General features: G+C 42.3%; 1 protein-coding gene across 2 annotated transcripts in view; it reads right to left on the bottom strand.

Moving 5' to 3' along the window:
- The window catches only part of LOC121371854, a 53,470-nt gene that overhangs the window by 15,891 nt on the left and 10,661 nt on the right, over positions 1 to 26,918 (bottom strand). The window contains exon 1 of one of the 2 annotated variants that reach the window (XM_041498060.1): positions 19,673 to 20,114. The exons of the other annotated variant lie outside the window; for it this stretch is intronic. The gene's annotated coding sequence lies outside the window, so the exon portion shown is untranslated. Of the gene's footprint in view, positions 1 to 19,672; positions 20,115 to 26,918 lie in introns of those variants that run through there. 2 annotated transcript variants of the gene reach the window in all.

Genomic DNA, 26,918 nt, shown 5'->3' with positions numbered 1-26,918 from the left:
CTTGCTATAACGATCCAAGTCTATAGGTCCAGTATTTATATCGGTGTGTGTGTGTGTGTGTGTGTGTGTGTGTGTGTGTGTGTGTGTGTGTGTGTGTGTGTGTGTGTGTTACATGATACTGAGTGATCAAAGAAATATGTTTAATAAAAAAAAATTAGTTGTATTTTTGTGATACCCTATATACTGCAGGCACGGCGGAAGCAAGTAGACATTGGGTGGAGGGGGCCTGACTGAGATCGAGAGTGCAAAGCAAGTAGACATTGGGTGGAGGGGGCCTGACTGAGATCGAGAGTGCAAAGCAAGTAGACATTGGGTGGAGGGGGCCTGACTGAGATCGAGAGTGCAAAGCAAGTAGACATTGGGTGGAGGGGGCCTGACTGAGATCGAGAGTGCAAAGAAAGTAGACATTGGGTGGAGGGGGCCTGACTGAGATCGAGAGTGCAAAGAAAGTAGACATTGGGTGGAGGGGGCCTGACTGAGATCGAGAGTGCAAAGCAAGTAGACATTTGGGTGGAGGGGGCCTGACTGAGATCGAGAGTGCAAAGCAAGTAGACATTGGGTGGAGGGGGCCTGACTGAGATCGAGAGTGCAAAGAAAGTAGACATTGGGTGGAGGGGGCCTGACTGAGATCGAGAGTGCAAAGCAAGTAGACATTGGGTGGAGGGGGCCTGACTGAGATCGAGAGTGCAAAGCAAGTAGACATTGGGTGGAGGGGGCCTGACTGAGATCGAGAGTGCAAAGAAAGTAGACATTGGGTAGAGGGGGGCCTCACTGAGATCGAGGGTGCAAAACACAGTTTCTAGGGGGTTCAGGGGGTATGCTCCACTATAAAAGTTTGAAAACTAGATGTCATTAAATGCAGTTTTCTGCCTTCTGCATTCTCAGTAAAACTGATCTCTGCCTTAAGATTTACTACCAATAAGTAGACATTAAAGGGTGGGGTGGGGTGGGGTGACTGAGATCGAAGGTGCTCCGCCGTGCCTATACTGGTTTTAATCATCGGTGTATATTGCATAAACAACTATTAAATTAAACTAATAGTAAAAATGTTCTTTAATGCGCATATAAACGCTTGTCGCATATAAAAACTGCAATTATTGATCTGTGAATAGTATATTAAAGGCTGTGGCATATGCTCTCCTCTCCAGAGAAAAACCTGTGTGTACTTTTCGCCAGGACTTCATGCAGTTAAAGGTTTGTAAACTGCAATGTCTCGCACACCGGTTTATTCGTTACAGTGTTACAATGCTGCAATTTCCCACTCGTGTCTGAAGACAGAAGATGTTTTTAAGACAACACCAAAGAGAAGATCACTGAAGGCCGTGTTCAGCTTTAAAAGTCGGTTATTAGCTAAACAAAGCAGACTTTAAAGTGTCTAACACTGGGCTTCCTTCCATCGCTCTCAGTGTGTCAGCTGGCGTGGACGTCGCGTGGCGTAACGTGACGGGAGAAACCAGTCGATTTCGAGCGAACGAGAAGAAATCCCCGCTGTAGGGTCAGTTGGAGCTATGTGATATTAAGGAGTCTGCCTTTTGTAGTGAAGGGAGTTCTCTTTCATGTCTACTTCAGCCTTCTTTGATGACACACACAGTCATGATGGGATAAACACCGCGATGGTTTATCACCAGTTCATACAAGAATTCTAGATACATGAGTGGCCTTTAGATACAATTTGCCTTGCAACGAGTTGTTCAAAATCATGTCTAACGAGAGAAAGCAAGTTATATACTTTGGTAAACATCGAGACGTAACATAAATTGTGTGTAACGTACTTGGATGTAGCATTAAATTTCTAAAATATGCCCTAAAACCAGATTTAACACACTCACAAATTTAAACATAAAATAAAATCCAGCTAAAACGTGCTATCAAAGTAGTTTGGGGGTTTTTTATGTCAGAGGACAAGCAATTTTGGTAATATTAATTTCATTATGTGGTGTTGTTTTGGCGTCCGGGTCAGTGGCCAATCAGATAGCTTCATATTCCAGAATATGACGCGCATCCATAACGTGAAGATTCCGATTTGCTGCTCTACACCTGGCTCAAAACGAGGATTGACGGGTTCTGTGTTTCTAAATATAAACACAAAACCGACGACGACGAGTCAGTGGGATAGAGATGACAAATGTCTCGAGCCGTCGGTAAAATAGTGAAAACTGTCAATCACCCAGTGGAACCTGCTGACTTCAGTGACCCAGTGTAACCTGGTGACGTCACGAACCCAGTGCAGACGACAGCTGCCAGACACGTCTGCTATGATACAACGTGATACCTGGCTGGTAATGACTGTCTGAACACTGATTACCCGTCTTTATACGTCACTCAAAAAGTTTGGTTTGTTTTACGACACCACTAGAGCACATTGATTTATTAATCATCGGCTATTGGATGACAAACATTTGGTAATTTTGACGTAATTTTTAGAGAGGAATCCCGCTATATTTTTTCATTAGTAGCAAGGGTATTTTTATATGCACCATCGCACAGAAAGGATAGCACATACCGTGACCTTTAATATACCCGTCGTGATGCACTGGTTTTAACGAGAAATAACCCAATGGTCCCACCGACGGGGATTGATCCTAAACCGACCGCACATCAAGCGAGCGGTTGACCACTGGGCTACATCCCTCCCCACACGTTACTCCGGTGTCAAGGTGACAGTATTGACGTCATAGGGGACGGGATGGTTCGTTGAGCCATAGTTTACTCATTCCTGTCCTGTGTGTTAAGTATGACATACTGGTGGAGGGAGGGGGAGGGGGGGGGGGGGTCAATAGGGTAATGTACACAACATCTTGTCACTGATACTCCCTAGTGAAGTTGGCGTAATAGATCCAGTACCAGCAGTCTGATGATTCATCATAAATATATTTTTAAATGGATCAACGTCCCCACCTGTTGGGGTAAAGTGTGCCACATCATAGGGTAAGTTGATCCATTTTGTTAAAATGTTTTATTGAAATATGAACACAGTGAAACATAATGAAAAGTGTTTGTGAAAAACGTTAACCACCCAACAACATATCACTAACCATGACATAAAGGTTTTCATACCAGTAAAGCTTTCATTGAGTGCACTATAGTAACGCAAACATGGCAACTACAGACAGAGAAACTTGAACACAATCAAACATTATGATTTTTTTGGTGAAAAATATCAACAACATATTACTAACCATGGCATGTCAAACATAAAGATCTTAACACAAGTAAAGCTTTCATTGAGTGCACTTTGGCAAACATATAACTTCAGACACAGGACTTGAACACAATCAAACATAGTGAAAAGTGGTTTGTAAGAAAAATGTTAACCAACCAAAAATATATCACTAACCATGACATGTCAAACATAAAGTTCGTAATGTCCGTAACATTTTCATTTTGTTCACTTTAGTAATGCAAACGTGGTAACGTCAGGCGTGCGTGTCGGTCTACACGTGCCACAGTGGGGTAAGATGAGCCATGTCTCGAATAGCCCCAACTGGCACAACTTACCCCAGTCGCAGTGGCACAATTTACTCCCATTCCAACCATTTTGATAGTTTGCTTAATACAGGAAACGTTTTGTCAAACATTTGATTCAAACTTGCCTTGAAAAGACACCACATATTATACTGTTTATCATCATTTATAGAACATGCACAAACTTTAGTTTTGTAATAGGAATCATATATATATATATATATATATATATATATATATATATATATATATATATAAACTTGTTCATGTGAAAATATATCTTTTTCATCACAAACTTTACAGAAATGGCCGAGATGATTCACCAACATGTCATGGACAAAGTAGGTCACATGCTGTCAATAGGTGTCGCGTCATGTTACAATTTCTCTTTTTAAAGAGAAATGGTAAGGGGTGGCTCAACTAACCCTCCATCTCCCCTAATCGTATAAGAGTGACATAACCAGTCGCCGGTCGACCAGCCTCGGTGGTAGGTACTGGGTTCGCAGCCCGGTAACGGCTCCCACACAGAGCTGTTTTAACGACTCAATGGGTAGGTGTAAGACCATTACACCGAATTATCTCTCACAAATCACTAAACCACTGTCCTGGTCAGATAGCTCAGATAGCTGAAGTGTGTCCTCATGACAGCGTGCTTGAACCTTAATTGGATTATAAACACGAAAATAAGTTAAACTGAACGAATGGATGAAGTGACCGGTCGGCCTACCACCGAGCTACTCGTGTCTGTAACATTCGGCGAGAATCACCAGTTTAATGGTTCATAGTGGCAGGAGCCATAGTTTACAGTTAGGTGTGATATATAGGATTTCAGAATAGCGTGTCTGTCTGACTCTAAGCGATGATATGTCCCCGGCATAATATATTACGGCTGCATTGCGTGTAATTGCATTGTGGCCGAAGTAATGGATCGCGATTCGAACATTATGTTTAGGGATTAAAAAAGAAGTTTGTTTGTTTTGTTTAACGACACCACTAGAGCACATCGATTTATTAATCATCGGATATAGGATGTCAAACATTTGTTAAGTTTGATATAATACTGTCTTAGAGAGGAAACCCGCTATATTTTTCCATTAGTAGCAAGGGATCATTTATATGCACCATCCCGCAGACATGATAGGACATACCACGGTCTTTGATATACCAGTCGTGGTGCACTGGCTGTAACGAAAAATAGCCCAATGGGCCCACCGGCGGAGATCGATCCCAGACCGACCGAGCATCAAGCGAGTGCTTTACCACTGGGCTACGTCCCGCCATTGTTTAGGGATAAAAGTTAGGTTTAGGGTTAGATTTTAGACTTGAAAATTGGAACATATTGCATGCGTTATTCCGGGACAAGTGGGATTTTAGACTTGAAAATTGGAACATATTGCATGCGTTATTCCGGGACAAGTGGGATTTTAGACTTGAAAATTGGAACATATTGCATGCGTTATTCCGGGACAAGTGGGATTTGCATTGCCGTATGGACGTAATCGTAGCACTTACTACCGTAACAGTAAAGTTTGTTTTATTTAACGACGCCACTGGAGCACATTGATTTTTTTTATCTTATCATCGGCTGTTGGACGTCAAACATATGGTCATTCTGACACTGTTTTCTAGAGGAAATCCGCTGTCGTCACATAGGCTACTCTTTTACGACAGGCAGCACGGGATCTTTTATTTGTGCTTCCCACAGGCATGATAGCACAAACCATGGCATTTGTTGAACCAGTTATGGATCACTGGTCGGTGCAAGTGGTTTACACCTACCCACTGGGCCTTGCGGAGCACTCACTCTGGGTTTGGAGTCGGTACCCCATGCCTCGACTGAGATCCGAACCCAGTACCTACCAGCCTGTAGACCGATGGCCTAACCACGACGCCACCGAGGCCGGTTACTACCTTAACAGAAAGAAAGAAATGTTTTATTTAACGACGCACTCAACACATTTTATTTACGGTTATATGGCGTCAGACATATGGTTAAGGACCACACAGATTTGAGAGGAAACCCGCTGTCGCCACTACATGGGCTACTCTTCCGATTAGCAGCAAGGGATCTTTTATTTGCGCTTCCCACAGGCAGGATAGCACAAACCATGGCCTTTGTTGAACCAGTTATGGATCACTGGTCGGTGCAAGTGGTTTACATCTACCCATTGAGCCTTGCGGAGCACTCACTCAGGGTTTGGAGTCGGGTATCTGGATTAAAAATCCCATGCCTCGACTGAGATCCGAACCCAGTACTTACCACCCTGTAGACCGATGGCCTACCACGACGCCACCGAGGCCGGTCTACCTTAACAGATGCAAATTGAGGCCAGAAAATGAGAGAATTTTACCACTCGCTGACATTACGCGTCGTTCGAATGTGTTGATTTCGTTATGTTCATGTTGTGAAGAGTAACAGTAAAATTAGAATGTCACGAATGTACAAACACCGAGTCGTGGCACGTCCCAAGCTGACCGTGCAGTGTTGGTAAACTAGCGGATAGAGTGCGATCATACAGGCACTGTGAAATTAATGTACGGTCTCGCTACAATGTACATTGATAGATGTTCAGTTTAGTCTTATTGCCGAAAGGCAGCTTCAGTTGAACAGAAACGACTCTTTCTTTAAAGACACCTTAACGCATTTTAAACTACGGCTATTTGGTCTGTTATTTGGACTTTTGGTTGAGAGAGAAAAGAGATAGAGAAAGGGTGTAGAGAATGAGAAGGGAAACCCGTCGGCTAATCCTGCACGGGATTTTGATTTTCACCTTCTATAGCCAGAGCAGTACATACCAGAGTCTTTGATGTGCCAGTTGTTAAGACTGAAAATACGAGTAGACTGAATGTGACAGATGTTGCGACTCTACCACTGAACTACATCCCGTCACGGTTCTCTAGTGGTGTCGTTAAAACAAACTTTGTGTTGAAATGGAGGTGGACAAAAAACTGTTTCTTATACGACACATCGACACACATTATAAAGTACAGGTATACTATACTCAAAGGCAAAACTTATTACGTCATGGATTGTTTGGAGTAATACATTTGTGAATGGATTTATGGATGTAAACCAGAGAATATATGCATGAAACAGCTCAAAGAAATGCAACCAAGCAGTTGTTGCAGCGATTGCATGCTTTGTTTAAGAAACATGGAATATTCGGGAGAAATTCTGTCCAGTGTTCACCATAACAGGCCAGACATTCAGCCGCAAATCATTGCCACTCTGTGCAGCCTTCAGAAGGTGGACACACTCGCTACTGACTGTGTAATCTGATTAAAATTAGCTCTACTGGGTCTATCAGTAGATCTAACAGCATTGCGTGGACTCCCATGTCCAGGTGACAATTCATCTATAAATAACAATTTAAATATCGACCAATTACATTTCGCCTTTTATAGCGTTATTCGGGAGCATACAAATTCTAAAAATATCGGGCCAGACTATTATTTATGCAATAGGCGAACTTGTTGGGGGGGGGGGGGGGGGGGGGGAGTGCCGTAATAAACTCTGGATTGTATACTAGTGTAAACAGATTTTATGGCTATACCATCACTTGAAACGAATTTTATATAAACATTTATTTTGCAATTAGTTTCCGGAATACGGAATATTTCGTAATTCAGCCGAATCATTTCGTATCCCGAATGTTTTCAAATTCTTTTCAAATCACTGGCATGATTTTGCAAGTAAGGTTTTGATTGGTCAACTGGGCATGAGCTCCAACGGGCTACTGTTAGATCCACATGTAATAGTGGAGCTAATTTTAATTAGATTGCTGACTGTGTGAACTTCGCTCTGGACCCCCTCTAGTGGTGTGGTTCATTTGCACATGGCAGGTGCGCCCTTTCCATACCTTGGGACATTTCTCTTTCCATGTTATAACGTTATTATTATTATTATTATTATTTCATACACGGCAGTAAAAACTTATCATCAATTATCTTTGTCTTTTGTGTGTCACAATAACTTTTGCCTTATAGTATATATGCTGTCAACTAAAAGGCTATTTGCATGCTGTCTAGATACTGAAAGAGGAAAGAAAGAAAGAAATCTTCCATTTAACGACGCACTCAACACATTTTATTTACGGTTATATGGCGTCAAACATATGGTTAAGGACCACACAGATAGAGAGAGAGGAAGGAAACCCGCTGCCGCCACTTCATGGGCTACTCTTTTCCATTAGCAGCAAGGGTTATTTTATATGCACCATCCCACAGACAGGGTAGTGCATACCACGGCCTTTGATATACCAGTCGTGGTGCACTGGCTGGAACGAGAAATAGCCCAGTGGGCCCACCGACGGGGATCGATCCCAGACCGACCGCGCATCAAGCGGGCACTTTACAACTGGACTAGGTCCCGCCGAAGTGAGAGAGGAAGCCTCCTGCCGCCATATACTGGATGTAGGCTACACCAACCGAATAGTCATCAATTCAGTTCAGCTTATTGTCGTGTTTATATCCAATTAAGGTTCAAGCACGCTGTCCTGGGCACACATATCAGCTATCTGGGATGTCTGTCCAGGACAGTAGGTGAGGTGTTAGTGGTTAGTGATAAAGAAGAGGGTGTAGTGGTCTTACACCTATCCACCGAGTCGTTAAAACTCGCTCTGAGTGGGAGCAGGTACTGGACTGCGAACCCAGTACCTACCAGCCTTATGTGCGATGGCTTAACCACGACACCACCGATGCCGATCCAATCGATTAGCCGTGTGCGATCTTTTATAGGCAGTTTTAGAAAGGGTAACACATACCAAGCCATATGATGTGCAATTCACAGGACACTAAGACGTCAGAAAACCTAACGGGTCCACCAGCGACGATCGATCTTGCGACTTACGGCACGTTTGCTGTGGAGCTACACGTCATCTAATTATTGACGACAGTGATTCGGGAATCTGCACAATGTCCATCCTTGTGATATCGGATCATCTCGCCCGATCGTGTTCCCACTGTATTTGATAAACGGCGGAACAGTCGATGAACTTTCTATACATCCTAATTATTGCATGCTAATTGCGCACAGTCACAATCGACTGGTTCACGTCGCGTTTCAAGGCTTTCACTACTTGAAGTGATATTAAAGGGACATTCCTGAGTTTACTGCAATTTTTAAGATGTTATCAACTAACAAAGACTTTTTAACGATTGTAATTACATATCAAATATATTTTTCTGCATAAAATATTAGCGGCTGTATATTAAACGTGTTTCTGGTCGTTCTAATATTTGTACTAGGTTAAATTTCATTTTATTTCCTAAAATATTGTTTTTTCGTACGTACGAAATTATTTGAAGACAAAATCCAGTTTGGGATTCTTAGAAATATTAAGACGACCAGAAAACAATAAGCTTTCTCGCGGTGCATTACGTCCTCTCGGCGATGCCGGGATCTGGACAAGGACGGGGGGTATTTATGTGATGACAGAGATCAGTCGCGGAGAGCACGCTGAGACAGCTGACGTTTAGCTCGTTATGACCTCACACACTTCACTACACTTCACTTCATGACCGTCAGCGTACAAGACTTTTACTAGGCTCATACTACCAACTGCCACGACAGAGTTGGCTCACTTTCTGCACTCAAGACTTCTTACAACTCGATTAACTCATTAGTTAATCTGAGTGCACCCGTCAAAAGTCGGGAGTTGGAGAAATTACAATGCAACCGTCGAGTTGGCTAACTTTGACGTGACAGTTGACAGTCTGTGTCTAGCATAACGCCATCTGATTTATAAAACTGACGGCACACTGACGACACTCGCACGGGGCGAGACCTAGGTATGGATACTCTGTCAGACTGGGACGGATCTACTGTTAAACTAGGGTGGATCTACAGTTAAACTGGCGAAGATCTACTGTTAAACTGGGTGGATCTACTGTTAAACTGGGGTGGATCTACTGTTAAACTAGGGTGGATCTACAGTTAAACTGGCGAAGATCTACTGTTAAACTGGGTGGATCTACTGTTAAACTGGGGTGGATCTACTGTTAAACTAGGGTGGATCTACAGTTAAACTGGCGAAGATCTACTGTTAAACTGGGTGGATCTACTGTTAAACTGGGCGGATCCGCGGCTACACTGGGGGTGGATCTGGACTTAAAAGACTAGTGTGATGATAATGAAAGCTCGAAACCATAATTTTACTAACAAACGTCCACGGTTTGCGTAAATACTTTAATGACTTTTAAATCATAGCTTCTAGGGGCACGCCTGGTCTCACCAGATGATATACACAAGACGTAGCAACAAACATCGTAACCTGTCCAATTCTCGTCCATGATTCAGTCATATATACAACGCTACATTGCATCCAACCAAGCGGCGCTATTTGATTTTACGCAGTGATCACCGTGAAGGACAACAAGAGAGCGCCCCCTATTGTAAAGACAACAACTCGGCCACCGTTAATAAAGTGATCATCCTCAACGGGCGCTTCTCGCTCGTGACCTTTGCGGCAATCTGTTGCAGTCACTGTTGGTAAATTGTCTTTGATTGGATATGATTAGGCATCCACTCGTTTTCAATTGGTGGCCACTTGTGAAGCGGCAGCACGGCGTCTGAGAAGACGAGCTATTAAAGCCGGCCTGCACGTCACTCCCGTCCATGTTCTGTGGAGGTCAAACATAGGTGCTTACCGCTGTATATCTACTGGCACTTTCATAGTATAGTCTAAATAAACATCTACTCACGATTAACTTGAAGTCGTAGTTTGGTTCATCTACAAACATGTAGCACATTTGGATAAAGTTACAACAGAATGACACAAGAGTCTGTGACGTTACAACAGAATGACACAAGAGTCTGTGACGTTAAAACAGAATGGCACAAGAGCCTGTGACGTTAAAACAGAATAGCACAAGAGTTTGACGTTACAACAGAATGACACACGAGTCTGTGTCGTTACAATAGAATGACACAAGTCTGTGACGTTAAAACAGAAAAATATCCTTAAAATAGACTAGAACTCGTCTCCAAAAACGTCACTTCTCTGAAATACGTGCGAGATGGTTTTTTTTTTTTTTTTTTTTTTTTTTTTTTTTTTTTTTGGGGGGGGGGGGGGGGGGGTTGATATGAAAAATGCATTATTATTTGTTATAATTAAATACATCAGGATGACTAGTATCACCACGAATGTACAGAAATGGATAATCTAAACATTAAAAAGTAAGTAGTGTCCGATTTCATTTATCAAAAAACTAGGGTTTGTCACTTTAATTCTTTAACGTCAAGTTTTACTTAAACAACATCAAGTGTGAGACTATGTTTTAGAAGTGATAGGAAATTAATTTGTGATTATCTGTAATACAGAACGTGGCAAGCATTCTGAGAGAAACGCTAAAGCGTCACATGTTCCCAAACGGGCCCAACATGGCGATGTAATATATGTATATGGCATTACTGACAGGTGACAAGGAAGGAAGTGTTTTTATTTAACGACGCACTCAACACATTTTAGTTAATGAAAATGTTCACGAACTGTGAAGAAAAACATAAATGAACGACAAGCAAACGACAACAAATCGGATGTTGATTGCGCGAACCGTGCACGAGAAAACAAACCGAACCAAAATGATAACGGGCACGTGTTTGTGTTTGATGTCCATGATACACACTGACTGACACTGACACACATCACAAACACACATCCCATCACGCACACACACATCCCATCACGAATGCCCATCCCATCACGAACATACACATCCCATCACGAATACACACATCCCATCACGAACACACACATCCCATCACGAACACACATCCGATTACGAGCAAACACATCCCATCACGAACACACATCCGATCACGAACATCCGATCACGAACACACATCCCATCACGAACACACACACACATCCCATCACGAACACACATCCCATCACGAACACACATCCCATCACACATCCCATCACGAACACACATCCCATCACGCCATCACGAACACACATCCCATCACGAACACACATCCCATCACGCCATCACGAACACACATCCCATCACGAACACACACATCCCATCACGAACACACATCCCATCACGCCATCACGAACACACATCCCATCACGAACACACATCCCATCACGCCATCACGAACACACACATCCCATCATGAACACACACATCCCATCACGAATACCCATCCCATCACGAACATACATCCGATCACGAACACCCACCCATCACGAACACCCACATCCCATCACGAACACACACATCCCATCACGAATACCCATTCCATCAAGAATTTTTTGTTTTTGTTTAAAGACACCACTAGAGCATATTGATTTATTAATCATTGGCTGTTGGATGCCAAACATATGGTCATTTATTGAGTCATAGAGAGGAAATCCGCTACATTTTTTCATTAGTAGCAAGGGATCATTTATATGCACCATCCCACAGACAGGATAGCACATACCACGGCCTTTGATATACCAGTCGTGGTGCACTGGCTGTGACGAGAAATAGCCTAATGGGCCCACCGATGGGGATCGATCTCAAGCAGACATCGCATCAAGCGAGCGCTTTAACACTTGGCTACGTCCCACTCCTTCCCATCACGAATCACATCTCATCACGAACACACATCCGATCACGAATCGCATCCAATCACGAACACACATCCGATCACGAATCACATCCCATCACGAACACCCACCCGATCACGAACAGCCATCAGAACACGAATCATATCCCATCACGAACACACACATTCGATCACGAACACACATATCCGATCACGAACACACATCCCATCACAAAGACACATTCGATGACAAACACACATCCAATCACGAACATACATCCGATCACGAACACACATCCCATCACAAAGACACATTCGATGACAAACACACATCCAATCACGAACATAATCCGATCACGAATAAAAATCCGATCACGAATGCACATCCAATCACGAACACACATCCGATTACGAACTAGCATCCAATCACGAGATGCAGGGGGGGGGTTACTGTTTTTCCCACATGTTAATATATCAGTGATACGTGACCGAGGGGTGATCGATAAGTGAGCAGGTCAAGAGTGCATATCGAGATTAAAGTCTGCAGAATTAATTTGCACGCGCTGTAGAAAACACACCCCTCAGTACACGTCACGCCATACAGACAGAGAAAACAATAAACAAAATACGCCATTCAATATAGCACATAAACAGACAGTGACAGACACGTGGTCTACAACTCCAAACTCTTCGTGCTGTTCGAGTCCAGTTTTGGAGTAAACATCAAATTCTTGGTGCTGCTGGTATCCAGTTTCTGGGTAAACATCTTTTAACTATTGATTGCTTATGCATATAAGAGGACGATATTGTTCACAATCCGATATCCAATTTACTACGTCCAAGTCCGTACAAACGATATCTGGACGAGAGGGGGACTCTAGTGAGGGGGTGGACACAAACCATGTTTACCTTATATAGAGTAGGACAAAAAATATACATTTTCGTCCTCAAAAGGGGGGGGGGGGGTTGTGCCATCCCCGGTTTTTATGGGCCCGATGTCTGCGCACTATTCCCATCAACATTAATAATGACCCCAACCCCACCCCCAAAACACATGAAGCATATAGTCCGTCCCATCCTTCTATAAAAATAAGGGGGGGGGGGCTCAAAAATAGATAACTTGTATTAAATTCAACAGTATGAAAATAGGCGTTCCCTGTGGCACGGATATTGATCTACAGCTGAAACCGAGGAAGTAGTAAACTAGCATTTGTAGTATCCGTGTTTATTCCTACCGACATCACCTCGAACACCATCGAACATCTAGCCCGTTCTCCACACATATACCACATGGTATGTCCAAGTTACATTCGGGCAAACGCGTACACACACACACACACACACACACACACATATACCAGGGGCGTGCGCAGGAAATTTTGCACGGGGGGGGGGGGGGTCGAGGTATCTGGCGAAGCCCTTGGCGGGGGGTCTGGGGGGATATGAATTTTTTTTTTGCTTTGAGCGGGGGGGGGGGGGTCGACAGACACGCACAAGCACACACACGCGCGCGCGCACGCGCACACACACACATACACAGACACGCACACACACAAACACATATACACACACACACACGCACAGTGATTTATTTTGTTTGTTTGTTTGTTGTTTTATTTTGTTTTGTTTTGATGCGGTTTTGGTGGAATTTTTTATACGTAATATTTACAGGGCACCTTGTGAAATACTTAAACTATTAATACCCCTGGAAACACTAAGCTCATCGATGATTATTTAAATGTATGCACAACAGTAAGCAAGGTCGTTCGAGGTTTTAAAGTACACTCATTGCATGTAATTACATTGGCCAAACAGACACAAAGGTAAATAGAACAGAACCAGGTACACACGCACTGTATATCGATATCATATGTGAGAAGTAATCCTGACAAATTGACTGTTTACGTCAACAACAATAAACCAAACCATTGACTCTGTGTTGATGTTGTCAGGAAGCACGTGTTTGTCCAATATTAATCAAAACTAACATGATCCCGCTCACGGGTTGCTGCTGTTACAGTGCATCATCAAGTTTTATACGTGAGACAACAGACATTGATAATGTAACGAAACGTCTTTTATGTTCATTACCGAGACAGAGATATGGATGCAAAGATTTCCCATCGCCAGGTATTCGTCATGCAAGCTGTCACGGGGATTCTATAATTCCCGTAACTGAGTAAAACACGATTATCAAAATATCTCTCCTAACTGTATATCTATTAGATCTCTCTGTAACTGGCTGTTAACCCTAGTATGGCTCGTCTCTAGGTATGATCAGAGATACGATCTTATATAAGTATATATTATAATAGCACGTTAGTTCTCTAGAAAACACAACAAAAACACAATACACTTTGGAATCTGTATTAATCTACGCTGACAAATGTACAGCCGTAGTAGTTAATTAATAACAACAATAATAACAACCCAGAACTGATCACTTAATTAGTTAATCTCTAGGTGTCTAGTTACACAATATGCGAATCACTTCACCGTTACACCACACCCACACGTGTGATAATTGAGAAACGCTTACAGGAGAAGGTAATTAATAAAGGAATTACAACACCATTCCTAACTGGTTAATTTTTAATTAACCCTTACTACTCGTTCAGTAACGTGTGATAATTTAGGAACGCTTCTTGGGGAACTTAATTAATAAAGGAATTACAGCTCTATTCCTAACGGGTTAATTTTTAATTAACCCTTAACTACTCTTTCAGTAATCTGTAACACAATATTAATACTGGTACCTATCAAAATAAAGACAATAACCTACAGTTTACCTAGGGTCTTCTAGGATGACTGGCTAAGCTTTATATTACCAAATACTCATATAATGTTAGAACAAAAAGTCTACGATTTACTTCGTCAGATGACCGAAGACACTGTCTAAAGAATATTGGTATAATACAGTATTAAAATATTTAAAGTCACATCAATCACATCAAGGTTATACACAGAGCAGAAATGATATTTACCAAGTCCTAACGGACTACGTTCGTGATCCCCTCGAGCCGTCCTAATTCGTTCTCCTAGATATCTCTAAATTCTAGATATTTATTATAAATCAGGATTTTGCCTGGGGATACAAGGCGGTACCTCACGTATCATCTCATATTCTACCTCGGTATATTTCTCTCTGATCGTCAGTCTGGCTGTCGCCAGTCGTCGCCATCACAGTTGTAAAAACCGCGCTCGCAGAGGTATTACGTAACTACTCGCCACATGGCCTCCGCAGCTGGACTAAGTGCATATTGGAATGTCCGATCGTGCATATTGGAATGTCCGATCGAGGACGGTCGCGCAGAAGTCTTACGTAACAAGTTGCCCATCTGGGCTACGGGCAATAAACTGCACACGGCCCTCTAACACAATTAAAATCGCCACAGGCGAAACAAATTTAAGAGCATGTACCGTGACACAAGCGATGACGCAACGGAAAAGGACAAGATTCGTTCTGCTATAGGTGTACGGCTCCCATTTTGTAGGGGGGGGGGGGGGGGGGGAGGCTGTTTTCCCCCGAAATAAACGAAAATACCCATATCTGAATAAATATTTTTTCATATGAGCGTACTTACTGCCAAACAGCTATACTTGTCTGCAAATTAATCACTACACAATTTTATATGCATTACAACTTATTTACCGGGTAGAATGATATAAATAAATGGCAAAAAGACCTCAGATTGGCACAGTTTGCTCGAATATCTATTTTGTGTTGCCCGAATTTGACGATTTGCTCCAACCCAGGTGCCCCCCCCCCCCCCCCACCACCCCACCCCCTCATGTCTCGTATGCTTATGCTAGACTAAGCTATTAACATTGTATCTATCCATGGAAACATTAAACTGTGATATTGTGTTGGCAACCGGCCTCGGTGGCGCAGCGGTTAAGCCATCGGACTACAGGCTGGTAGGTAGGCTCGCACGAGTAAGCAGTAAGGCCACTGCACTCTCTTCTCTCTCCTCACTAATCATTAAACCACGGTCCTGGACAGACAGCCCAGACAGCTGAGGTGTGTGCCCAGGACAGCGTGCTTGGACTTTAATTGGATATAAGCACGAAAATAAGTTGAAATGAAATGTATTGGTGATTGAAATTGTTCCGTAACTGTCACAAATAAATGTCTTATATCCTATCTAATTCACTATATAATATATTATGAAAAAAAGAAGAAGAAATGTTTTATTTAACGACTCATTCAACACATTTTATTTACGGTTATATGGCGTCAAACATATAGTTAAGGACCACACAGATTTTGAGAGGAAATCCGCTGTCATGGGCTACTCTTCCGATTAGCAGCAAGGGATCTTTTATTTGTGCTTCCCACATGCAGGATAGCACAAACCATGGCCTTTGTTGAACCAGTTATGGATCACTGGTCGGTGCAAGTGGTTTACACCTACCCATTGAGCCTTGTGGAGCACTCACTCAGGGTTTGGATTCGGTATCTGGATTAAAAATCCCATGCCTCGACTGGGATCCGAACCCAGTACCTACCAACCTGTAGACCGATGGCCTAACCACTACGCCACCGAGGCCGGCCCAATATATTATGAAGGCTTTACTACGGATTTTAACTATTTTCACAGTATTTACCCATTTTGCTAGGAATGAATGAATGAATGTTTAACGACACTCCAGCACGAAAAATACATCGGATATTGGGTGTCAAACTTTGGTAATTGCAAATATAATGTGATGATAAACATCAAGTTAAGAATTCAACATTTAAATAAAAACACAGTGTAAAGAACTGTGTAAAAATACACATTGTGCTAGGAATAGCATCGTGTCTTTAAGAAAACCAACACAACCAACATATATACGGTTGCATGAAAATAGGGCCGATCAGCATGGGGAGCAATTAACTGATTCACAGCGTGTCATGCTTCTGGCGATTACAATTGTGTAATTCCACAACTGCCTAGATCTGACAACGCCTTCGACAAAGAACACATATCGTGGAGTAGATTAAAACTGCATGTGGCACACAGAAGAAAGAAACCAACCACTGGAGGGAGTCTGCGTCCATCTAAAACTGATATACCAACATACAATCAAACTGTGACCCAACAGGCGCGTCTGACGTCACAGATACACCAATCATAACCCATAATACCAGTTCTAAACAACGGAAATAAAGCAATGACGCAAAATCTGCATCCAGTGGGGTGTTTACTAAACTAGTATATTTATAGAAGAAGTCAGTCAGTCATGTCTAAAAGCAGAACATCTGATACAAGGCTACACGTTATAAAACCTTTTTTACGTTTGGAATGATTGAGTTTATTTTAACAACACCACTAGAGCACATTGATTTATTAATATCGGTTATTGGATGTCAAACATTAGTCATTTGGTAATTTTGACATATAGTCTTAGAGAGGAAACTCGCTACATATTTCCATTAGTAACAAGGGATCTCTTATATGCACCAGCCCACAGACAGGATGGCACATACCACAGCCTTTGATATACCAGTCGTGGTATATATATATATATATATATATATATATATATATATATATATATATATATATATATATATAATTATGTAAAAACAGTGTACAGTGTAAAGAGCTGTGGGAAAAACAACGTTTGGAATGAGGCTTGACTTGTCGTCGTGTAAGCACATACACACTGTATACAGCAGTTCACACTTCAATATCTGGACGAGTTTCCACAAGCTCAGGCTCGGTGTTTATCAAGATGGGTATTCATTTAGAACTGGCGCCCGTCATGAGTGCAGCCAACATAATTATGTTAAGTGCATTTTTCAAGAAAACTTAAAATCATAGGTCAAAATGTCAAAATAAAGTGTCGCGTTATTAGTGTAGGTGATACATCATATTATGTTGTTTGACTTTTTGTAGTACTTTTCCTTTAAAATGAGACGGCTTTGCTAAAACAAAATTGAAATGAATTGAATTAAATTTAATTTAATTTAAAAAAACAAACAAAAAAAACAACTTAACCAAACTAATCCAACAAACCCCCAAAACAAACACAAGCTATGAGATGATCAACTCAAAGAGTGAAAACATACCTTATAAACCACATCGTTCCAGGCATGTATATGCCATTCACTGGCTAAAATAGCTGTATGATCAAAACAGGTTTGATAGTGCAAATAAAGTTTGTTTTGTTTAACGACACCACTAGAGCACTTGATTTATTGGATGTGAAACATTTGGTCATTTTGACACACTTTGACATAAGAGGAAACCCGCTACATTTTTTTTCATTAGTAGCAGGGTGGCTAGTGTAAATGTATCAGACGTGATGAAATGACGTACATCTCAGGCAGACTTCTTTGATGAATAGTTTCTCCAAAACGCTGTGTTCGTGCGTATGACCACATAGGCAAGCTGTCAGCTGTCGCGTATGTACGTCTGCTAGTTTCATGCATGGATGTAATATCGATTCTATTACTTGACATTTTACTGCTGACAATGTTTAAAACGTGCTTGTTTGTTCGTTTGCTTGTGTGTGTGTGTGTGTGTGTGTGTGTGTGTGTGAATGTGTGTGTGTGTGAATGTGAATGTGTGCGTGTGCATGTGCGTGTGGTGTACATCAAACACCAAGTAAAATGGACACCACACGTATAATCTCTACCCCCCCCCCCTCTATGTATCTCTCTCCTCTCTCTCTCTCTCTCTCTCTCTCTCTCTCTCTCTCTCTCTCCATAACTGGCTCAACAAAGGCCATGGTTTGTGCTATCCTGCCTGTGGGAAGCGCAAATAAAAGATCCTCTCAAACTCTGTGTGGTCCTTAACCATATGTCTGACGCCATATAACCGTAAATAAAAAAATGTGTTGAGTGCGTCGTTAAATAAAACATCTCTCTCTCTCTCTCTCTCTCTCTCTCTCTCTCTCTCTCTCTCTCTCTCTCTCTCTCTCTAAAACACACGTTTTTGCTTATGTCCCTCCCCAAAATACGAAAACCTAGTGCAGTTGGTAGACTGAAGACATCGGTGCCATTATCAACATGTAACTGCGTCTTCCCTCTCTAACATTGGGCAATTTCCACTCGTGATATCTGCTATACCATTCGTAGGTACTGAAAAAACACACACCAGTAGGTCCATCGTGGTGATTCGATCCTACCACCCATATACGTCAGACGAGCGCTTTACCGATCAGTCTGCACCTCAGTACCAAGGCTCAGATCTATATACAACTCACACAAAAACAAGTACTACTAAACAAACAGTAGTGTTAAAACGTTTGTCATGTACAACAACGCCAGAACACACGGATTACTTAAACATCAGATGTCAAACATTTGCTAACTGTCACTTGCAGTCTTTAGAGGGACACCGGCCTCTGTGGTGTCGTGGTTAAGACATTTGACATAAGGCTGGTAGGTACTGGGTTCGCGACTCATTGGGTAGGTTACTACGGTGTAAGGCCACTATACCGACTTCTCTCTCACTAACAACTAACACTCTGTCCTGGACAGACAGCCCATATAGCTGAGGTGTGTGCCCAGAACATCGTGTTTTAACCTTAATTGGATATAAGTACGAAAATAAGTACATGTATAAAAGAAATTAATGAAATTTGGAGGGAATACCCTCAGTCCCAAATGTCTGCATTAGTATTCAGGCAAAGAGCAGTGATACGTGTTAACTAACAAACAGTAACAATACTTACCGCGTCGCGTATTTCACGTGCTACAGGACACTACGACCACTTCGCAGATAAAACGTGTACCGCGTAGGAGTACACAGACAGATGCTGCTCAAAGCGGAATACAGGAATTCAACTCGGGCACAACAAAACACGTACAGATCTCCAGCGGTAGTAGATTGTGAGTGGATACCACAGCCCTGCACACAGAGAGAACAGCTACTAGTCTTAATGGACTTCTGTAGCGATTAACACGAGTAGTGCGTGCATACCGCACACTCACACACGCACAGCAGACAGCGATACACTGCCAAATCAACGTGGGTATCTGGTTCACGCACAACAAACAGCGAGAAGGCAGGGATACACTGGATATCTCGCTCTCACATGTTGGCCGTGTATCAGCTACAGGTTGTGAGGGCGCCGCGTTTCCGTGCACGTTGGAGGTGTTCCAACCACTCAAGGGCTGGATGCAGGCCGCGTCTGCCAACAACTACGAACGCAGTTCACAAAACTCACGCCAGAATGGTCCAAGTAGTACTGGAGGTATTCGAAACCCGTACTTGTAAGTGTTGTGTTACAACACTGCATTTCACAACAGCGCTGCGAGGTTGTAGGAACTAATACAATTATATATTAGCGAATACTGTGTCGGCTGGAATATTGGAAATGAATTGAAACCATTTTACACCTTCATTGGCAAATCCAGAGGAGGATCACAGGGGTCCTATGTTCCCTCTCCCCCGTCCCGTCCGTTTGAAGTGCCTGTTTTAATACTGTCTCAGTTCAATATAACTAACACTAAATGGTCTGGAATTTCAAGTTAAAAATGCGTCTCTAAGCATCTTTATTCCATCTCGTTCCAGCCAGTGCACCACGACTGGCATATCAAGGCCGTGGTATGTACTACCCTGTCTGTGGGATGGTGCATATAAAAGATCCCTTGCTGCTAATCGAAAAGAGTAGCCCATGAAGTGACAACATCGGGTTTCTTCTCTCAATATTTGTGTGGTCCTTAACCATATGTCTGACGCCATGTAACCGTAAATAAAATGTGTTGAGTGCGTCGTTAAATAAAAGATTCCCTTTCTTCATTTATTCCATAGTTATACAGGGTGCATGCCCCTGAACACCCTGGACATCTCAGTCCCTTAGTGACATAGACTCATTTGCCTTCGACAAACTTAAACTGATCTTTTCAGAATGTTGTGATCCGCTCCTGACAGTGACAAATTTGGCGATGTCACTGTCCCCTCCCGCGCCCTACACACACACACACACACACACACACACACACGCACGCAGGCACACACACACACACACACACACACACACACACACACACACACACACACACAGGTTGTGTTTAAATGTATGGGAAATGTTGAAATAAAGCACGGTCCGTGAACATAAAAATACACGCGGTTAATTTCTGTGACCAGTGTCATTAATATGACAACTATATTTTGTTACAACTATAATACATTCTGCCTTTGCAATTTCTGTTTTCCCCTTTTTTATACTTTTGGCGTTAATATTCAAAATTTCTAAATTGACCTTATTTGTTAGGTTATCTCTGTCTCGAGTCAGACCCCCGATCCTATCGGAAGCCGGACTCGGGATAGGCATGTTCGAAACCCTAGTGGTATATGGTTCGTGTGTGTGTGTGTGTGTGTGTGTGTGTGTGTGTGTGTGTGTGTGTGTGTGTGTGTGGTGTGTATGTATGTGTGTGTGTGTGATGTGTGTATATTTGTGTGTATATGTGTGTGTGTGTGTGTGTGTGTGTGGTGGTGGTGTTTGTGTGTGTGATGTATGTGGATGTGTCTGGTGGTGTGTGTGTGTGGTGGTGATGATGTTTGTGTGTGTATGTGTGTGTGTGTGTGGTATGTGTGGTGTGTGTGTGTGTGGTGGTGGTGGTGTTTGTGTGGTGGTGGTGTTTGTGTGTGTGTGTGGTGTGTATGTGTGGGTGGGTGGGGGTCAAGGGTCTCTCTCTCTCTCTCTCAAACAAAACAAAACAAAACAAAACCCGCCTATGCTAGGGGTTGGTGACGGCGCCGGAAATGTTAAGAGATGTTTTAACAAGCTTTTATTAGTACTATTATTACTATTATTATTACTACCGCTCCGGTTCCGCGCCTAGTAAGGTGTTGTTAAACAATATTTTTTCTTTTACTATTTGGTGCGATATTTCTTGAACTCTCTCGTGAGCAGGAGCTGGCCTCATCGAACTACTGTCTACTGCCATTCTCTCGTCCGCCTCTGTTTTACCCATCACTTTTATTTTATTTCGTAAACACAGCTGGCGATACGCACAGGCCGCCAATCTCCCCAAACACCCATCAACGCTGTGGCGGTAATAGCCATGAACTCACAAATGGCGATACGACAGGCCGCCAGTCTCCTAAGACATTCATCAACGCTGTGGCGGTCATAGCCATGAACTCCACACAGCTGGCGATACGCACAGGCCGCCAGTCTCCCCCTCACTCATCAACGCTGTGGCGGTATTAGCCATGAACTCCACACAACTGGCGATACGCACAGGCCGCCAGTCTCCCCAAACACCCATCAACGCTGTGGCGGTAATAGCCATGAACTCACAACTGGCGATACGCACAGGCCGCCATTCTCCCCAAACACTCATCAACGATGTGGTGATAATATCATGAACTTCACTAGCCAACAACCTTTATAATGTTAAAATCATAATTTATCATCATACTAACTCGGTGACCGGACCTGGAGTGTAATGGTTCATAGGATCGACCCTCGACAGTGGATTTACTAGATTATGTTCCAGCTAGTACTCCACGTCGGGTATATCAAAGACCGTGGTCTGTGTCATCCTGTATGATAAGTCTAATGTAGTTCTATGTTCAGTCTGGAACTGACACTGAACCACGACCAGCACTGACAACCAAATATGGAATCAAACAAGAGCTCCATGACTCAATATTTGTCAAGCAGGCCGCTGTACATTCTGTTGATCAGTAATAATCAATTGAAAATAATTGACACACACGCACGCACGCACGCACGCACGCACACAACAAACAAAAGAACAAACGCATACACATCCACTCCATAAAAAGGGGGGGGGAAAAGAAAGGACAAGAACATAAAATAACAAAACAAGAAAGTAATATGGATTAAATCCACACGTCAAGATGTTGATGATAATTTAAATATGAACACTTACTGTGAAATGTATCTACTAAATGCACAGCTAACTACTATACAGCGTTCTAATATCCATGGTCGGGACATGCAAACGGGCGGGTATGTAACTGTGGGCAGATGACATCACGGGAGCCAGGTTATGGAGTTTAGAAATTAAAGCACTCATCAACGAGGACTAGAATAATCTTACAGCTCTGAGCACAAAGCCGTTTACTACCTGGTCTGTGTGACAGCGCCGACACACGAGACTCCATACTCGACTCGCGACCAGATCCCGCAACAGACGTTAAGCCCGGAATGACCGCATAAAGTATGAATTATTAATTATTTAAGATGGCATTCTGTCATTTATGACATGGTATATATGGGCTTTATATTTGAGCGCAAAGAACTAACTACCAAACTCGACAGTTAGCGGAGTAGCACGTCTCATTCGCTGCGAGGTTAGTGGGATCTAAATAAGTGATCAACATCGTTTAGTGATTTCACATACAACATAACACCAACCTTAAGGAGAATATTAGACAGTTAGTGAGCTCCGTTGTCCAGTGGATGAGCTGCTGGACAATCAAGCTGAATATAGCGGTTCAAATCCCTTCAACGCTGGCTTACACTTCCATTCATCTTTCTCAACTATCACCCTCTGCATATCATTCTGATTATCTTAATGTAAGATTTCAATGTGTTTCGACCCTTTCTGTCAGTTTCCTCCGACCCTTCTTCTGAGCTGTCCATACCATCGCCTACCTGTCTCAACTTCCTCCACTGGTGCAGTCTCTGTGTACTTCCATGCACAAAACCTGGCATCCTCGTCCTCTACCTCTAATAAAAGCTGGTCTAACCCACGGCTCTAACTAACGACCGCCGGTAATAGGAGAGTATAGTAATGCCAGAAGTAACTACTGAGAACTCTCCGAAGTGGTCAGACTAAGCCCACACTTTAGCTAATGAGAAATGGCAGGTGTGTGGCACAGATAGCCACACAAGAGAAGCATCCGTCGCGGTTGGAGAGACAAGGACTGTGACGTGGTGGTGGACAGCGAAACGAAAAAGTTGAAAGATAGGAGGAGCTGCGATATTGGGAGGAAATGACATGGAAGTCAAAGCAGAGGAAGGAAAGGGTGCAGCGGAATAATATATATATTTTAGGGGAAATATTATAATTAAAAATCGATTGAAACATTCCTTTAAACTGCAAGAAAATACTACTAATATAATACTATTGAATAGATATTTTAAACACAATTCTAAAATATACCTCAACAAAACTGTACTAAAAGGCAAAAGTTATTGTGACATGGATTGTTTGGAGTAATAAATTTGTGAATGGATTTATGGATGTAAACCAGAGAAAATATGCATGAAACAGCTCGAAAAAAATCAACCAAGCAGTTGTTGCAGCGATTGCATGCTTTGTGCAAGAAACATGGAATATTCGGGAGAAATCCTGTCCAGTGTTCACCATAAAAGGCCAGACATTCAGTTACAAATCATTGCCACTCTATGCAGCCTTCAGAAGTCCAGAAGTAAAAAAACACACACCATTAGTGAACTGTTTGATGCAATGTCGTCATGCCACGCCTCAGTGAAAATGACAGATAGAGAGTCAGAGGGATGCTTGAATCTGGGGCCTCGCAGCGTGACGTCGCACGTCAATTCAACGTCCACAGAAACACCATATGGCACTTATAGAAACGATATCAACAAAACAACCAGATCAGGGACCGTCCCCGTAGCGACCGACCACCCGTGACAACCCCTCGCCAAGACACATGGATCCTAACCACCCATCTGCGAAACAGGCATTCCCAGGAACTTTCTCCAGCGTTTAGTGGCCTCAATGAGAAGACGGTGCCAGGCCTGTGTCAATGCTCAAGGTGGGCACACTCGCTACTGACTGTGTGAAGTTCGCTCTGGACCCCCGCTAGTGATATGGCTCATTTGCATATGGTAGGTGCGCCCTTTTCATGGACTGTTGCTCGTTTCCATACATTCGGACATTTCTCTTTCCGTATTATAACGTTTCATACACTGCAGTAATAGCATCAATTATCTTTGTCTTTTGTGTGTTACAATAACTTTTGCCTTTTAGTATAGATACATGCACAACACGTTCTCTACTTCGTTTTGTTTTTCTTTTTTCATATCGTAACCCGCACTGTCGAAATTTGGTATTGAATTTGTATTTGATTTGTAGAATATTTTGTTTACTTATTCCTTCTGTTGTTAAACATTCATTCATTCAGTCAGTCATTCAGTCAATCATCCATCCATTCATTCATCGATTCATTTATTCTATGGTTGCGACTGAAAACCAGACAGAGTAGAACCAGACGATGACTACAATAACAGCCGTCGTGGCTTACAAATTGTGAAGAATGTTAAAATGCAAACAGAGCAAACGGTATCTCCAGTGTGAAGCACGTACCGGTATACCCGTCTGACAGACGCATCTGTTGAGGCAAGATATCGAGCAAGAGTAGCAGACAGTTATCATAGCTGGTAGGAATCCAGCATGCCGCTTTCAAAGGTTAACAACCGCTGTGTCGTGGTAAACGGTGCACTGACTGAGATTTGTAATCACTCGCACAAACTGGCTCATATAATCACCCAACTGTTTACACAAGTATGTCTGTCATTGTCAGAAACATTGCTGAACTCGGCTAATCAATTATAATATATAATTTCTAAAAGGTAACATTCCATATAATTTTTCTTCTCTCTTTTTTTCCCTTTCATTTCTTTCTTTTTCGTGTGTCTTTCTAAGCTTCTTTCTCTATAATTTTTAATAGCTTTCAGTTTGACTTATCTTGTATCCAGGAGGGTATGTCTCAACCTTCAAAGGATGAGATCATGGGAAATGTGTTTTGTTTAGTTTGGGATGGGTGGCAAAGTACACTGTACTTAGAAGACGAAGGTAAAACGACCATGATTCAACTAGAATACGTGACGCATAGTTTTCTCAGTACTCTCTTTTCTATCAGATTCGCGGGAGAAATCAGTTTACACCCATTGACAACACATTACAATTTTGCAATTTAGAATTAATTTAGAACGAATGGGAAAAAGAAGAAGATTATTATTTATGGGATCGATTAATTTGTAGGTTATAACAAACATATACCGGTAATAATCGTAATACGGTATTTGGAACTATTGTAATGGACATTCACAATGTTCAGAACTGTACCTTTCCATCGTAACATAAATATGTTGGAAATATTTTCAACAACAGAGACCGTGGTTTTAAAAGCATCTGGATGTTGTGCATGATCTGTGAAGACTGGATAGACTTTCCTAAAGGTTTTTCTTTTCTTATTTGAGGTCGGTGTTGGTACATGCAGTCATTGATGGAATGGATACCATACCACAGACAGAAACACATGTGTCCGCCAGTTCTCCCAGCAAACCCATGTTAAGTGGTGCCACTGCTATATGTTCACTTAGCAGCTGGATCCTGCAACAAGCTGCACTGGATGGAGAACCTCACACCAGTAATAGAAGTTTATCTGAAAGGTGAAATAAATGTCCCTCCCTTGGTGGTCATCACCACCACCACCACCACAGTGTTTGGAAACTTGCAGACAGAATACCAATAGTGACAGGTGTTATGTTGAAGGTGGCGTACAACTCAAGAATAGAACTACAAGATCGCTGTGTGGAGAGAGAGTATTAGAACAGTCGACAATCCCGGCTGCAGGCTGCAAGCTACAAGTGTGTTGGCCAGTCTAATGTATAAACATTTGGGAAATGTCTAAAATGTTCACGCCGAACATAGTGTTTTCAAACTTTTACATGCGTTTAAATGAATTTTTAAAAATCATTTTAATAATGGCCCCTGCGCGTGCTGTAACCTCACCGTGGTGCAGGGGTGTAACATTCTCTTTGAGAATGGCCAATACAGCACAAATTGAAGTTTAGAGTAAAATTCGGTGTCCGTAAAATTCTGTGATATCTGTATTTGTATTTTTGCACAGTTCTTTACACTGTTTTTGTTTAAACCTTGAATTTTTATATTGATGTTGATCATCACTTTATTTATTTGCATTACCATAGTTTGACACCCAATAGCCGATGTATTTTTCGTGCT

The sequence above is a fragment of the Gigantopelta aegis genome, chromosome 4 (genome assembly GCF_016097555.1).
Source record: "Gigantopelta aegis isolate Gae_Host chromosome 4, Gae_host_genome, whole genome shotgun sequence".
Lineage (NCBI taxonomy): Eukaryota > Metazoa > Mollusca > Gastropoda > Neomphalida > Peltospiridae > Gigantopelta > Gigantopelta aegis.
The sequence above is the reverse complement of the archived record's forward strand: the minus strand, read 5'-3'. Positions and strand labels throughout refer to the sequence as shown.